Source organism: Ascaphus truei, chromosome 16 (assembly GCF_040206685.1).
Source record: "Ascaphus truei isolate aAscTru1 chromosome 16, aAscTru1.hap1, whole genome shotgun sequence".
In the NCBI taxonomy this organism is placed as follows: domain Eukaryota; kingdom Metazoa; phylum Chordata; class Amphibia; order Anura; family Ascaphidae; genus Ascaphus; species Ascaphus truei.
Genome location: NC_134498.1, coordinates 11,270,583 through 11,285,593, shown reverse-complemented (window position 1 = coordinate 11,285,593; position 15,011 = coordinate 11,270,583). Strand labels below are relative to the sequence as shown.

The 15,011-nt window shown below is 44.7% G+C and overlaps 1 long non-coding RNA gene across 1 annotated transcript in view; it reads left to right on the top strand.

The window, feature by feature from the left end:
• LOC142467663 (uncharacterized) overlaps positions 1–14,674 on the top strand; it is a 29,325-nt gene extending 14,651 nt beyond the window's left edge. The window contains exons 2-4 of the long non-coding RNA XR_012788460.1: positions 11,355–11,467; positions 12,665–12,804; positions 13,525–14,674. This is a non-coding gene — a long non-coding RNA (uncharacterized LOC142467663). The remainder of the gene's footprint in view (positions 1–11,354; positions 11,468–12,664; positions 12,805–13,524) is intronic.
• The last annotated feature ends 337 nt before the right edge of the window (positions 14,675–15,011 follow it).

Here is a 15,011-nt window from a genome sequence, read left to right as displayed (position 1 = left end):
TCACTGCGGATATCGAAAAATAATACAATTTTATTAATTCTACGTAGAATTAATAAAATTGTATTATTTTCCGATATCCGCAGTGATTCTGGTCAACCTGACAGATTTTTAGTAATACAGTATACTGCAAGACCATTTGTTGTCTACCCTTTACTACAGTATACAGTACTGTATGAATGACAATAGAGTGCTGTATATAAGGGGAATCCTTCTGATCAACTCTCTTTGATCAACACTGATAAATACAGTATCATATTTATACCCCTTTAGCACCTGTCGTTCCATCCTATGCACCCATTTACTGTACAATGGTGATTGCGGTCGTATTCACGTACTTTATGTGAGATAAATTAACCAGTTCTTTTATTGCTGAAGTCGCCACAAAAAACTTTTATTTACAAATACAGTACAATACAATGGTGAAACATTTCAAGTTAACAGCAATTCAAAACATCAACACACAATAATACATACTGTACAGTACTGTATGATTATTTATTTATAATACAGTACACAGCTCTGTACTGTATATGCAGTATACAGTATACTGTACTATATTTGGGTCTTGTCTTTGGGGGTTTATTCATGCAATTATTAGGGTGACCTGCCGTTGGAAATACTGACACAGTACAATCCTACAGCTACACCACCCACCCCCTCCCTTAGAGTTTTTAATCCCTCCCTGGCCAAGCATCAATCGTCTGGCTAATCCAATCCAAGCCATTGTTTTGTTAATCTGGCCCTGGGCTGTTCAGAACAGCCACTGCTTCTAAATTACTGAAAATATACAGGATAAATATACAGTGATGTGAAATAATCCTTTCTGTGTGTCTGAGAGGGTTGAAAGTCACCAGGTCCTTATACAGTAGAGTACATTCTCGAATACCTTTAGAATAAAAATACAGTATATATAAATATACAGTATAAATATTGCACAGTATACTGTAATGTTAAATAACCCATCCTGTTCTTTTTCCCTTCATACTGTAACAGTATCCTCATTGTGTCTGCGGTACAGTAGTTCATTGAGAGAGGAGAGGTTTTGTGTACATCATTACTGCTGTTTATATACTGTACATTTGACTGCACAAGCAGATTTGATGGAACACAAGGCCCCCCCCTCCCCCTTGGGCACCCTTTTTCCTGGAACGACAAGAAAACAAAAACTTTGTTCAGTTACTGTACTGTATGTGCGTACTGTATTATGGTAGAACTACTGTACAGTAGGTGGCTGGTGCAGCTTTCTCTGGAAAGAAAAAAATGGAGCAGTTAGTAGGCAGTTACTGTAGTACTGTCAAACTAGTCTACTGTACTGTATACTGGAACTACTGTATACTCTGACTATTGGTAAAGAAAAAATCTGTGCCATACTTACCTGTATCATACTGTACTTACTGTGCAATACTACAGCACTGTACTACTTTCCTGATGCTTGCCCATTGCGCGCGATGACAATGGGCAACACAGTGGCAATATGGTCTATATATTTATTGCATCGTTCCACGGTGAGTACATCGTTCCAAAAACTCATTATGGCTTTATACAACTCGTCCTTCTTGGAGGGTTTCGCCACTTTACGGATGTGGTCCTTCAGCTGATGCCAGACCATTTCGATCGGATTGAAGTCTGGCGATCTGTGATTGGAAAGAAAGGACAATTAGTTTAAGAGATACAGTACACAGTACAAACAGTGGGGAACATAAATGGGACACGGTCTACTGCACTTACTCCGCTGGCGTCTTCACCTAGTTGATGCCGCGCTCAAGGATATGCGCCGTCGACGCGGTGTGCTTGGGATCATTGTCCTGGTAAAAGCGATGACCATTGGGAAAGTCTTGTGTGATGTATCGCACTATCACGGGCACAATGTTGTCTTGGAAGAAATCTTTATTCATGATTCCTATAGCAAGAAAAGAAAAGTGCTCAATAGTACAGTACAGTGCATACGGTAAGGCAACACTAGTCAAGTACAGTGCATTAGGCGGCATTATATTTGAGAAATTGTACCTTCAAAGACGACAATGCATCCCGGTCCACGCCTAGAGATGGCACCCCACACATGCAGCTTCACAGGGTGTTTTGGCCGCGGCTTCAAAGTTATGCGGCCTTTTTTGTGGAACGCAAATCTTGCAAATCTCTCCAGCGACACAGTAGACTCATCAGTGAAGATGCAATCCTGGAAAGTCTCACCGCTGTCGATCCATGCCTGGGCCTGGAGCACTCTTTTGATTTTGTTTGCGTCCCGTATCATGGGGTACGCTCTGTAATGACAATGAATAAAAAATGTTAGCGTCACAGCGTAGTACAGTTTGCAAAACAACACTTTTACTTTACAGTACCTCCTGTACTGACCAGTACTAACCTCACACGTCCATATTTCCATCCAATTCTGCGTCTCATCTTCTTTATGCTGCTCTCGGATACAGTCAGATTGTGGTTTTCCTGCAGAGTGTTTTTAACCCTTAATTCGCTCCTCTCATCATTCTCCTCACTTATTCTGTCCACCAGAAGAGTAGTCTCCCTACAATGCAAAGAAATTATATTGTGTTATTAATATGCAGCAATATAAAATGTATACTGTATACTGTACATGTAATGTTGTAATATACAGTAAATATAAATATACAAAAAATGTATACTGCTGTACTATAAATATAAATAGACAAAATATACAGTATACAGTACTGTTGTAATATAAATATACTATATAAATATACTGTTGTTATATCATAATAAATACACATCATATACTGTATATTCCGTTGTAAGATGAATTGCAATATACCAAAAGTGTATACTGCTGCACAAAAAATATAAATTGACCACACATACACTATATACTGCTGCGGCACAGTTTATTCGAGCATTTGCCCGTTCTGTGCCGCAGCAGTAGCCTGGCGCGCGCCCGAGTGTGACGGGCGCGCGCCGAAGCAGCGGAATAGCGCCCTCCGATCGGGGCGCTCTCCCTACCGCTGCCGGGTCCGCCGGGTCCCCCGGAACCCCCTGCCGCTGTCCCGCGATCGCGGGACACCAGGGCTCCCTCGGGGAGCCCTTGGACACGCGTGCAGGGGGCGCAGGCTCCCGATGACGCGTGACCGCGCGTCTATGACGCGCGGCACGCCGAGGGGCGGCCACTAGCAAGCCGGGAAATCTCCCGGCTTGCGGATCTGGCCGCACTGCGATAAAGTGTGTCGCCAGTGTACTGTTGTAATATAAATATACTATATAAATACGGTATACTGTTGTTATATCATAATAAATACACATATGCTGTATATTCCGTTGTAAGATGAATTGCAATATACCAAAAGTGTATACTGCTGCACAAAAAATATAAATTGACCACACATACACTATATACTGTTGTAATATAAATATACTATATAAATACGGTATACTGTTGTTATATCATAATAAATACACATCATATACTGTATATTCCGTTGTAAGATGAATTGCAATATACCAAAAGTGTATACTGCTGCACAAAAAATATAAATTGACCACACACACACTATATACTGTTGTAATATAAATATACTATATAAATACGGTATACTGTTGTTATATCATAATAAATACACATCATATACTGTATATTCCGTTGTAAGATGAATTGCAATATACCAAAAGTGTATACTGCTGCACAAAAAATATAAATTGACCACACATACACTATATACTGTTGTAATATAAATATACTATATAAATACGGTATACTGTAGATGTACACTACAGTTTTCTATATTTTTTTTGGTTAAGTTTTATAAATACAGTATACTTACGCATTTGTTACCCTTGGTGCCTTTTTGCGGTCTCTGTTTTTTCCTTGTGCATGATAGCACACGGTGCTTGATGGCACAACGAGGCCAGAAGCAGTTAACCAGCGCTGGATATCTGCAATTCGTTTTCCGCTCGTGTACATCTCCTTCATTCTCATGCTGAGATCCTTTGAAATCTTCTTAACAGGCATTGCTGCGAGTAGAAAGAAATACAAACACAAGAATGTATATTCGATGTTTAGTCGATGTGTATTCAATGTGCAGTGAATCCACAAAATGGATGGTGTATTTATATGTTAATGACTCACATTACAGACCACCCACTTTCAACACCTGTACCTGGCCGCCATGCATAAAAGGTTGTACACGTTGCATAGCCCACCACTTGCTGATCTTTATTTGAGCCATTGTCCAGATACTGCATTGTGCCTCCCGCTTACATGGAGCATCCCCGGTTCTATGGACGAAAGAACCATCTCACCTCTGCTGTGCCTGCCACACTGAAAAAAAGAAAGGCAGTTACCGTTTCCAAGCCAAAGGCAAAGCGACAGGCTAAGGCCAACAAAGAAAACCTTCTGCTGACCCCAAAGGCTAAGGCTTTTAAAACACGTCAGCCTTATTATGTGAAGAAGAAATACGGTACTGTGCTCGGTACGCAAGACGAATGGCAGCCAACTCACCGAATCCGCAGACCACTTGCTCCCATAAACTTCGACGACTCTGCTGTAGCTGTCCCGGAAATCTTCAGCCCGGCTTCTCCACCCCCATCTTCTCCGGTTCCATCTGAAGATGCTGCTGCCTCTGAAATCCACGGGTCACTGTCTCCTTTGCTCTTGGACGACTCTGCTTCTCTCCCGGAAATCCAGCGGTCACCTTCTCCATCCCTCTTCGACGACGCTGCAGCTTCTCCTGTACCGGGCATCCCCAGGTCACCTCCTCCACTCTCCATCGATGCCGCTTCTCTCCAGAGAACACCCATCTCATCCTCCGTTGCACCCATCCCCCCAGATCTCCAGATGCCATGCACAAGCAGCTCGTTAGACCGGATCCTGAATGGGCTAAGTGTGGATCTCCCCGGGAATTCTAGTGTGCTGGCAAAGCTAGATCTGCTTCTGGAGTCGGTGCTACATATGGAGCAACGGATGCTACAAATGGAGCAACGGCTGGATCAACGGATGCTACATATGGAGCAACGGATGGATCAACGGATGGACAAGATAGAGGCTGACATAGCGGGCATACATTATTTGCTCGGTGTTAATGCCCCTGTTTCCCCGACGCTGGAGCAGGGGGGTGACATGGATGTGATGCATGGTACCTTCGAACCCCTTCCATCACCAAGCACACCCCCTCCACCAGAAGATGCAGTGTACTATGCTATTGAGGAGGACATGACAACCCCGTCAAGACCACGCCAGGAGACAACCCGGCGACCACTACCGGAGGAAAGCTTCCTCCCAGACACCCTACCATTGCCCGTCGCCTCAAGTACACCCGCTCCCAAAAGACCTCCTACACCCGCTCGCATACAATCAGAGCCCGACATCTCGCTGTGCGATCTGACACCGGCGCTGAGGGAGAAGTATAGGGTGAGGAGTGCTGGTATACCACACAAGTATGCCTTGATCATATTTAAACACCATGTTCCCTACACATTGTACTGCGAGTGGGTGTTCAAAGTAAATTACGATGGGAATCGCCATAAAAAGGCCCTTCCTTCTAATTTAAGGAAAAAGATTGTGGAAGAAATGCAGCGCTATTACCCTGTTACAGATCCTGTAATGAGAGGCGTAAGAGACTGCATTAATGGCGTTTTGCGCCATGCAAGGAATCGGCCCTGGATGGAAAATGGGGAGGACTTTCAGTGAGACCATACTGTAATGTTGTGCTGTACTGTACAGTACATGTTTTACCCTATAGTACCTGCTGTACTTAAACAAAGGATACTGTATGTTGTTGTGTGTTGCACGTTTTTTGTACTGTATTTGTAAATAAAAGTTTTTGGTGGCGACTTCAGCAATAAAAGAACTGCTTAATTTATCTCATATAAAGTACTACAAACTGCTTTTTGCTGCCAGACTGCAAACCCGCAAGACCAGCAACATTGTAACAAAAGAGCAATGAGCGCGCAATTGGCGTGGGAACTTCTGTTCTAAGGCCCCTAGAAATAATATTCTTTATTTTATTTATAAACTCACATTTATAAATCAAACCCCGTCACCCACCCCCGCTAGACACAATAAAAAATAATCACACACAGCATCCCCGCAATAAATAAATAAATACAAATAAATACATTTGAAATACATTTTTATTTATAGTGTAGATGTGCAGTGGGTCTCGGGAGCTGAACCGCACTGGTTTCAGGTCGGGGGACCTCCTGCCCCCCGAGATACAGGCCCCTTTAGGGGGTGCCGGTATCCCTCTGCGTTAAAAGCAACGATCACGTGACCGCGGCCTGTTAAACCAAGCAGAGAGAAAGAGAGAGAGAGAGAGAGAGATATACAGTATATATATATATATATATATATATATATATATACACACGTTATATACACACCCATGATAAACCAATATACAGTACAAATAAATGTAGAAGGGTTATCAAAAGCATACTGCCCTACAACCAAACACTTCTCCATACAGACACTACATTAAAATCAATTTTGTGCAGGAGCAGGGGGTCCCCTGAGATTAGATTTCTGTCTCAGGGAACCCCCTGCTCACTGTACAATATTATTAAAAATACAGAAATGCTGCTTCTTTACCATAGCGCATAGCCGCTAAGCTAAAGAATGATTCTTTAATGATGTGTGTGTTTTATTCACAGTGTAGATGTGCAGGGGGTCTCCAGAGCAGAAGCGCACAGGTTTCAGGTCTGGGGACCCCGTGCCCCCCGAGATACAGGCCCCTTTAGGGGGTGCCGGTATCCCTCTGCTCTGCTTGGTTTACAGGCCGCGATCACGTGATCGGGGCCATTAACGCAGAGCACTCAGCACTCAGAAACACAGGCCAGGCAGATTTAACACACACACACAATAGGGGGAGGTTTTTTTTACATAGATTGCAGGGAAGCTTAACGCACACACACAATAGGGGGATAGGGGGGTAGGGGGAGGGTTTTTTATATAGATTAGAGAGAAGGCAGGGCGTTTTAAAAGCGAGAATAGGGGGAGGGGGTTTTACATACTGTAGATTAGAGAGAAGGCAGGGCGTTTTAAAAGCGAGAATAGGGGGAGGGGTTTTTACATAGATTAGAGAGAAGGCAGGGAGTTTTAACACAGACGTGAATAATATGTATTGAATGTATTAATTGTTTATTATGCCTTAACCCCTTCATTGCCTTAGCGGCTATCCGCTATGGTAATGACGCAGCATTTCTGTATTTTTAATAATATTGAGCAGGAGCAGGGGGGGTCCCTGAGCATTAATTTCTGGCTCAGGGAACCCCCTGCTCACTGTACAATATTATTAAAATACAGAAATGATGCTTCTTTACCATAGCGCATAGCCGCTAAGGTAAAGAACGAGTGTTTATTTATACTGTATATTGTATGTGTTTTATTGATACTGTACATGTGCAGAGGGTCTCCAGAGCAGAAGCGCACAGGTTTCAGGTCTGGGGACCCCGTGCCCCCGAGATACAGGCCCCTTTAGGGGGTGCCGGTATCCCTCTGCTCTGCTTGGTTTAGAGGCCGCGGTCACGTGATCGGACCTTTAAACCAAGCAGAGGGATACCGGCACCCCCTAAAGGGGCCTGTATCTCGGGGGGCACGGGGTCCCCAGACCTAAAACCAACGCGGTTCAGCTCCGGAGACCCCCTGCACATCTACACTATCAATAAAAATGTATTTCAAATAATTTATATTGTGCCGATGTTTGCGCAGAGAGAGAGCAGCGGATCTCTCTCTGCTGCAAACACATCACGCCCCCGCCGCCCATACAGTAGTACCATTTATGTATATGCATACAGTATACAGTACTGTATGTGTACAGTACTGTATGTTAGGGCTTATAGGGGTTGTTGTTATACAGTATATACTGTATATATATATACAGTATACAGTATATACTGCATTACAATTCATTATAGGGGACGGCTTCACAGAGAACAGCTCGCAAGCGCCACCATGTGTATTTTCACGGCATTGCAGTATTTCAGCAAGCCGGAATAAAAAGCTTAAATCCCTGCCGGAAAAGAACGCAATACACTCTGGCAGAAAACGATCAGAAACCTGAATACACCCGAGTATACCCGAATTCGCGGGACTAGCCGAGCTCGAATAAAGTGTGTCGCCAGTGTATACCCCCTCCCCAATACCACGTTATACCGCCCTCCACAGGGCAAATACCCGTTGTACCCACCTCCCCAGGCCCAGTACCCAGTTATACACCCCTCCCCAGGCCCAATACCCTGTTATACACCCCTCCCAAGGCCCAGTACCCTGTTATACACCCCTCTCCAGGCCCAGTACCCTGTTATACCCACCTCACCAGGCCCAGTACCCTGTTATACACCCCTCCCCAGGCCCAGTACCCTGTTATACACCCCTCCCCAGGCCCAGTACCCTGTTATACACCCCTCCCCAGGCCCAGTACCCTGTTATACGCCCCTCCCCAGGCCCAGTACCCGTTATACCCACCTCACCAGGCCCAGTACCCGTTGTACCCACCTCACCAGGCCCAGTACCCATTATATACCCCTCCCCAGAACTCCGTTATACGTCCCTCCCCAGGATCCTTTACACACACCCTCCCCAGACGCAGGACCCCCTACGGTGGAGGTGTAATGTCACATGGGTAGTGGAAGGTTTCCCAGAGAAGGTGTCCATGTGTCACAGCTGTTTCATCACCTTGAGTGAGAAGTCTCCCTATTCTCTGCATTTCCTTTCCCTCTCCTGTCAGTCTCTCTTTCCCCCTTTAATCTTACCTCTTTTATTTATCTCTGTCCCTCCTTATTTTTGTTTCTATGTATTTCTCTCCCCCCCCCCATGTAAGGCCTGGGACATAGAGGGTTCAGCCACGCTGAGCCGCGCTTCTGCTCTGCCTCGCCTGCTGAAAATTGTGCTTTTTTTCTGTCCTTGCAGGCGAGGCAGTGAGCGCGCTCTGGGGGCGGGGTGGAGGCCGAGCAGAGGCAGAGTGGAGGCGTGTCAGGAGGCGGAGCGGGAAGCGGGGCTAGTCACGTGACCGCTTCTTCGCTTCCCCGAGCGGCAAATTTGAAACTTGCCTGTCTCGGCAAAGTTTCTGAGCCTCTGCACGCATGAGCACGCATGCGGAGGGGGAAACTATAGCCGCGCTGATGACAGATGCAGGGGGTTTGTGCATCTGCTCAGCGCGGCTCAGCCCACCTCAGCGAGCTTGAACTTACTAATAGGCCCAGGCCTAATAGGGGCACAAACCTCAGATCTGAGTGTGTGGGGTTCTCTGTGTCTGGAGAGACCCCTAAATGTTCTCTCTTTGTTTGGGGAGACCCCTAAATATTCCCCAGTGTAGCTCGTTTCAAAATAACCCAGAAAAGTAGCCTTGAGCCCTCGGTGACCGGGCGCTATGACCAGAGGGACTAGGCTCTCCCTTACCTGTGAGTGTGGACTACGTCCCCCCCGGCTTTCCCCCCCCCCCCCTCTGGCAGTGACGTGACACAGCCGGGGGAAGGGCCAGGGAGGTTAGAATTAGACAGAGGCACGGGGTCAGTCTACGCCCTGCCATGGGAGTCCCGCCCACCCTGCCCTTTATTGTGAATACTGGTAAATATGTTGGTTGTACGTGTTTAAAAGAAAAAAAAGAATAAATACACAATGAAAATGAATAACAGAAATAAAATAAAAGGTGGCTGGGAGTGGTGAGAGGGCGCGGCTCATTTACACGTGCGTTCCTGGGCCCATTCTCGCCAGACAGGCGGGGCCCGGCTAGGGGGGAGTTACAGGCCATTGGATCGGGTACCTTTGGCCTTTACCCAATGAGCGAGCACTCTGGCAGGGGGTTGGCACTAATTAGGTTAATTGAAGTTTTACTAAAAAGCAGCGGCCGCCAGACCTCGTGTTTGTGGTTATTTGTGTATTGGTTATGGTGGGGTTTGGGAAGCCAAGGGAAGGGGGGGAAGGAGAGGGGGTCTCACAGTCTTTGAGGTCAAGTTTCTATTTATCAAAAATACATTGAGTTACCTCTGGTTTCCAGGCATGTCCTGGGGGAGTTATCACAGAGACACAGAAGCGTCGCTGAGTTTGGGTGAGTAACTCCCTTAATCTCTCAGCAGTTGAATTCCCCCTTGGCGCTAACACGTTAAAAACAAGCGTTGCTATTTCTTTGCATGAAGTTGCAGGTAATTGGAAGAGTTACACAGTGACGGCTATTTCATCACTCGAAACGGTCTTTTCGGTATTGTTCTCGGTCTTATTTCCGGCTTCACATCGGATATCCATATCCATTCTTCGCCTCTGATCTGTATGCAGGACAATGCTTTAAAGCTGCAGTTCAGTCAATATCCTGCATGTGTGTTTTTTTTAATAAATCAGTTCTGTAGTAAGAAAAAATACTTTTAGCATTTTCTGTTTTTAAAAAAACAACTTTGAAAGACCAATTTTCTTCTATTCTATTTTAACAGCCATTTGCTAAGGCACTGCCCCTTCATGTCCTGTCACAAGCCCTGGCACACCCCTTTGTCAGCCCTGCCCTCCCTCTAGCACATGTCAATGCAGGAGTGCTCATGAATATTCATGAGCTTCCACTGAGAGACAGAAGCAGAAGAAAAACAGATCCCTTCACTAATTATGTCACCAAATTTTGCCTATCAATACATGGAGAACGAATTGACCTGCAGCTATACAGTTCTTTAGGTAATTAGAGATTGCACACATGAAACTATTGAAGTAAAAAAAAAAAAAAAAAAGACTGAACTGCAGCTTTAATAGGGCCTCTTTGGACTTGAATGTTTTGGTTATTGAGGAGGTGGGAGAACAACTTAGCCACACAAGGAAGGATATACTCAAAGTGGAAATCCTCATTGAACAGTCTAGCCCTGGTACGGACGTTGTACAATCATTGGATAGTCTTAAGACCAAGCTGGAAAAAAATTAAAAGTGATCTTATTCACTTTAAGAAGTTGAAATTCAAAAAAGTTGTTAATGACTATAAAGATGGAAGAGTATACCCGTGGCTGAAGCAAGACCCCAAACAACGCAAGAACCAAAGAGGGAGAGCACCCCAGGGAGTCCAAGAAGTCCACACCAGTGACTCTGAAGCCCATTCCTCAACAGAACGTCAGAGAGGCCAAAGTCCGGCCCCTTTTTTAGGCCAATCCAAGGACAAGGAGAAAGGAAAAGGAAAATTAGACGCGGGGTCCAGGGGAAAGGGAAGATCACCCTATCCCCTACGTACAATGGAGCAGAAATGAGTATGGACACCTTGGTTGTTAATCTGTCTGATTACACTCTTAATCAATGTGAAATGTCTGTCTTAGCTAGGGGGCCCTCATATGTACCTACTACATTGTTTAATGATTTTGATTTGGAGGTTGACCTATTTAAATTTGAACGTGTATTAAACCTTAAATCATTTTTTCTAACATGTCTACAGAATCGGTGCATTCCAATATCCAACCAGGAACAGGTAATCCTCCTATGAACAACAAGGGACAGTTAATTTGGCCACTGACCAGCAAGGGACAGATAATTCGGCTTCTTATCAAGGTACCAAAATGTGCAAGCTCAAATCCACTTTTGTCCCGCCATTTAAAAATCAATCAGTCAGCACATATATACGACTGGTTAAGGGGGACTTTGCAAGGTACAAAAAAAACAAACATAGGGCTACATACAATATGTCTGTTCAGGAAAAGGAAGCATTAAAAATGGTGACTAATAATAATGAGATTATTATTAAGCGTGCGGACAAGGGGGGTGCCCCAGTAGTGCAGAATTACTCAGATTATAAGGCTGAAACCATCAGACAACTGAGTGACATTAACTGCTACATTAAATTGGATAGGGACCCTACCTTTAACTATGCGAGAGAAATTAAGGAAATTATCCAAATGGGGGTTAATAACCGGTGGATAACAGAGCCTGAATCTGAGTTTCTATCTATGTTGCATCCTAAATGCCCTATTTTCTATACCTTGCCCAAAATACACAAGAATTTAAACAATACCCCGGGGCGGCCTATTATAGCTGCTATTAATTCATTAAATCAACCCCTTGCAAAATTTGTAGACACATTTCTACAACCTATAGCACAGACAGCCAACTCATACATCAAAGACACGTTTGATTTCCTTGACAAATTAAAAAACTCACCTGGTGATGGGACTAATCATATTCTGGTTAGTTTAGATGTGTCTAGCCTTTATACAATAATCCCCCATGTTGAAGGTCTTGAGATAATCACGGCCACCCTCATTCGCCATTATAGTGATACTGTTCCAATTGAATACATTATGCTCATTTTACATTTCATTCTCTATAAAAATTATTTTAGATTTGAGAGTGATTTCTTCCTGCAGATTAAGGGGACAGCAATGGGCAGTAATATGGCCCCTGCTTACGCCAACATATACATGACACATTTCGAAGAGCAGTACATCTACAAATCAGACTTTTTAGTGCATATTAAAAGCTATTACAGATATATTGATGATGTTTTTCATATGGACAGGTACGGAGGATCAGCTGTTATCTTTTTTTTAGTATCTTAATGGTCTCCATTCACCGGTCCTCCTCACTAATACATGGAGTACACAGCAACTCTCTTTTTTAGATGTCCTCATTACACAGACTAATGGGGAGTTACATACTGATCTTTTTAGAAAGGATACAGACAGAAATGCAATTTTAAGGGCAGATAGCCATCATCCTCCTTCTCTTATTGATGCATTACCTTTTTCACAGAAAGTCCAGGTCTGCAAAATCACGAGCAGGAAGGATCATATTGAACCAGCTATTGGAGAACTACGTGGTAGATTCCTGACTAGGGGATATCTTCCTGCGTATATCCTCCTGCTGTGTTAGATCGGGCACTGGATAAAGAGGTAAGTGCTACCAAAAATAAGAAGGAGGACGGGCTTGTATTTACCACTATATACAGTCAAGCTGGTGGTTTTATTAAATCTACCATTCTTAAACACTGGCATATTCTGCAAAATGATGATATATTATATGAAAGTTGCTGTGTACCACCAATGGTGGCATTCAAAAGAGGGAGAAATCTGGCGGATAGCCTGATACATGCAGATAATGAGGGTAACTACAGAACTCCTCATTTTCTGGAGGGTGGCAGACCGGGTAACTTTAGATGCATGAGCTGCTCGGTCTGTAACAGTCTGACTACCGGTAGTCAATTCAGTCACCCCCAAAGCGGGAGGATCATAAAAATCAAAAATAGAATCACATGTAGATCTGAATATGTAGTGTACGTAATAAAGTGTCCATGTGGTCTTCTTTATGTGGGTAAGACCATAAGAATGTTAAAAACAAGGTTCATTGAACATAAAAGTGTAATTCGAAAAGGTACGGATCCCTCTATTCTTGTGCAACACTGTGTGGAACACAATCATAATGTTGCCTCTTTACGCATCATGGGTATTGAGACAGTAGCACCTAGACAAGGCACTCCAGATAGGGAGACTTTCTTATTGAGACGTGAAGCATTCTGGATACATACTTTAAATACCAGCAACGGTATGGGTCTTAATGAGCAACAGAATTTAAAATGCTTCCTTAATAGAAGGTAATTTTTTGTCTTTCTACAGGCATATTTGATCTTGCACCATCCATGGACTCTGCACTTACCAATTGGGAAGATTATCATTTTTGTGTGTTTTTTTCCCTTCTTTTTTTCCCCTCCCTCCCTCCCCCTTTCCCTCCCTCCCCCTCCCTCCCCCTCCCTCCCCCTTCCCCTCCCTCCCCTTTACCCTCCCTCCCCCTTCCCCATCCTCCCTCCCCCTTCCCCATCCTCCCTTCCCCTCCCCCCCCTGGTTGTGTGTACACATTTCTGACCTAGGTATACACACTAGTATATTCTAAATACTGATGTACTGCATATTCTTATGTGGAATTTCACTGTAACTTTGCAGGATTATACTGATGTCATCAGCAGTACAGTATACAGTCACATGTTTTTAATAGTATATTGCTGTATTAGTTTTGTGCACATATGCTTTATTAATATTTTGGTGTGTGGTTTATTTACCCTTTCAGGGTGATTTATAGGAGTGTCTCACTCCTCCCTGCTCTGACACTGATCCCATGGCCACGGATACATCTTTGTCCAGCCCTGTGAGTACAGTCTTGATTGGTGCACGCCCGCCCCCCCTTACCCCCCCTGACTGCCGGGTCACGCTGACGTCATCATGGGGGAGTGTTCAGTCTGGGGAGAGGTGTGGCTGTGGCTGCAGTCCTCCAAGACAGCTCTATGCTGTATTGCCAGGGATTTAGACCTAGACGTCTGACGTCACTAGGGGGCTCCATATGGTAGCTCTGACATCATCAGGTGGGCGTCAACATCCTGGTTATGTGGCAGAGCGGGGAGGGGTGAGTATCAGGGGGGTGGTATATATTGTGACTGTTTCTTGTGTTTGTAGCCTTCACCTTGACTGCCGAAACGTTGGACTTTATGGCATATTAAACCTCCTTTGAGTAAGACCGTGTGCCTGCTTCTTCTTCTTTGTCCGGCTACAGGAAGGGTCAGGAGACAGGGAGGACAGAGGCAGGAGAACCCCATCTGGCTCCGGCCTTGCCTGTCCCTACGAATAAAAACATACAACCCCTCACTGAATAACATAGCCCTAATCCCATGTAATAATCCTGGGTGTAAACAAAATAATGGTTTTATGAATATTGTAATGGTTTATTAGGGACCTAGGAGGTGGCCAGTGGGGCTGTTATGTGTATTTTTGTTTATTGTGGGTAGCGGGGGTGGGTGAACGGGGTATTGGCCCCAAGGATGGGTGTTTAGGCCTACCGGGTGGGGGGGTAGCGGGAGGGGTTAACCCCTTCATTAGCTTAGCGGTATTAACCGCTAAGTTAAAGAAGAGGTTGTCATCCCGCAACCCCCTGGCAAGGCCTAAACACCCACCCAGGGCCAAATACCACCTTCACCCACCCCCGCTACCCGCAATAAGTCTGGCACGGGTATATAACCCCTTCATTGCCTTGGCGGTAATGAAGTTGCCTGTAAATGCATTTTTTATGCATCGGATTCATGCCGGGGGTCTCTGGTGCTGATATTAATGGATAT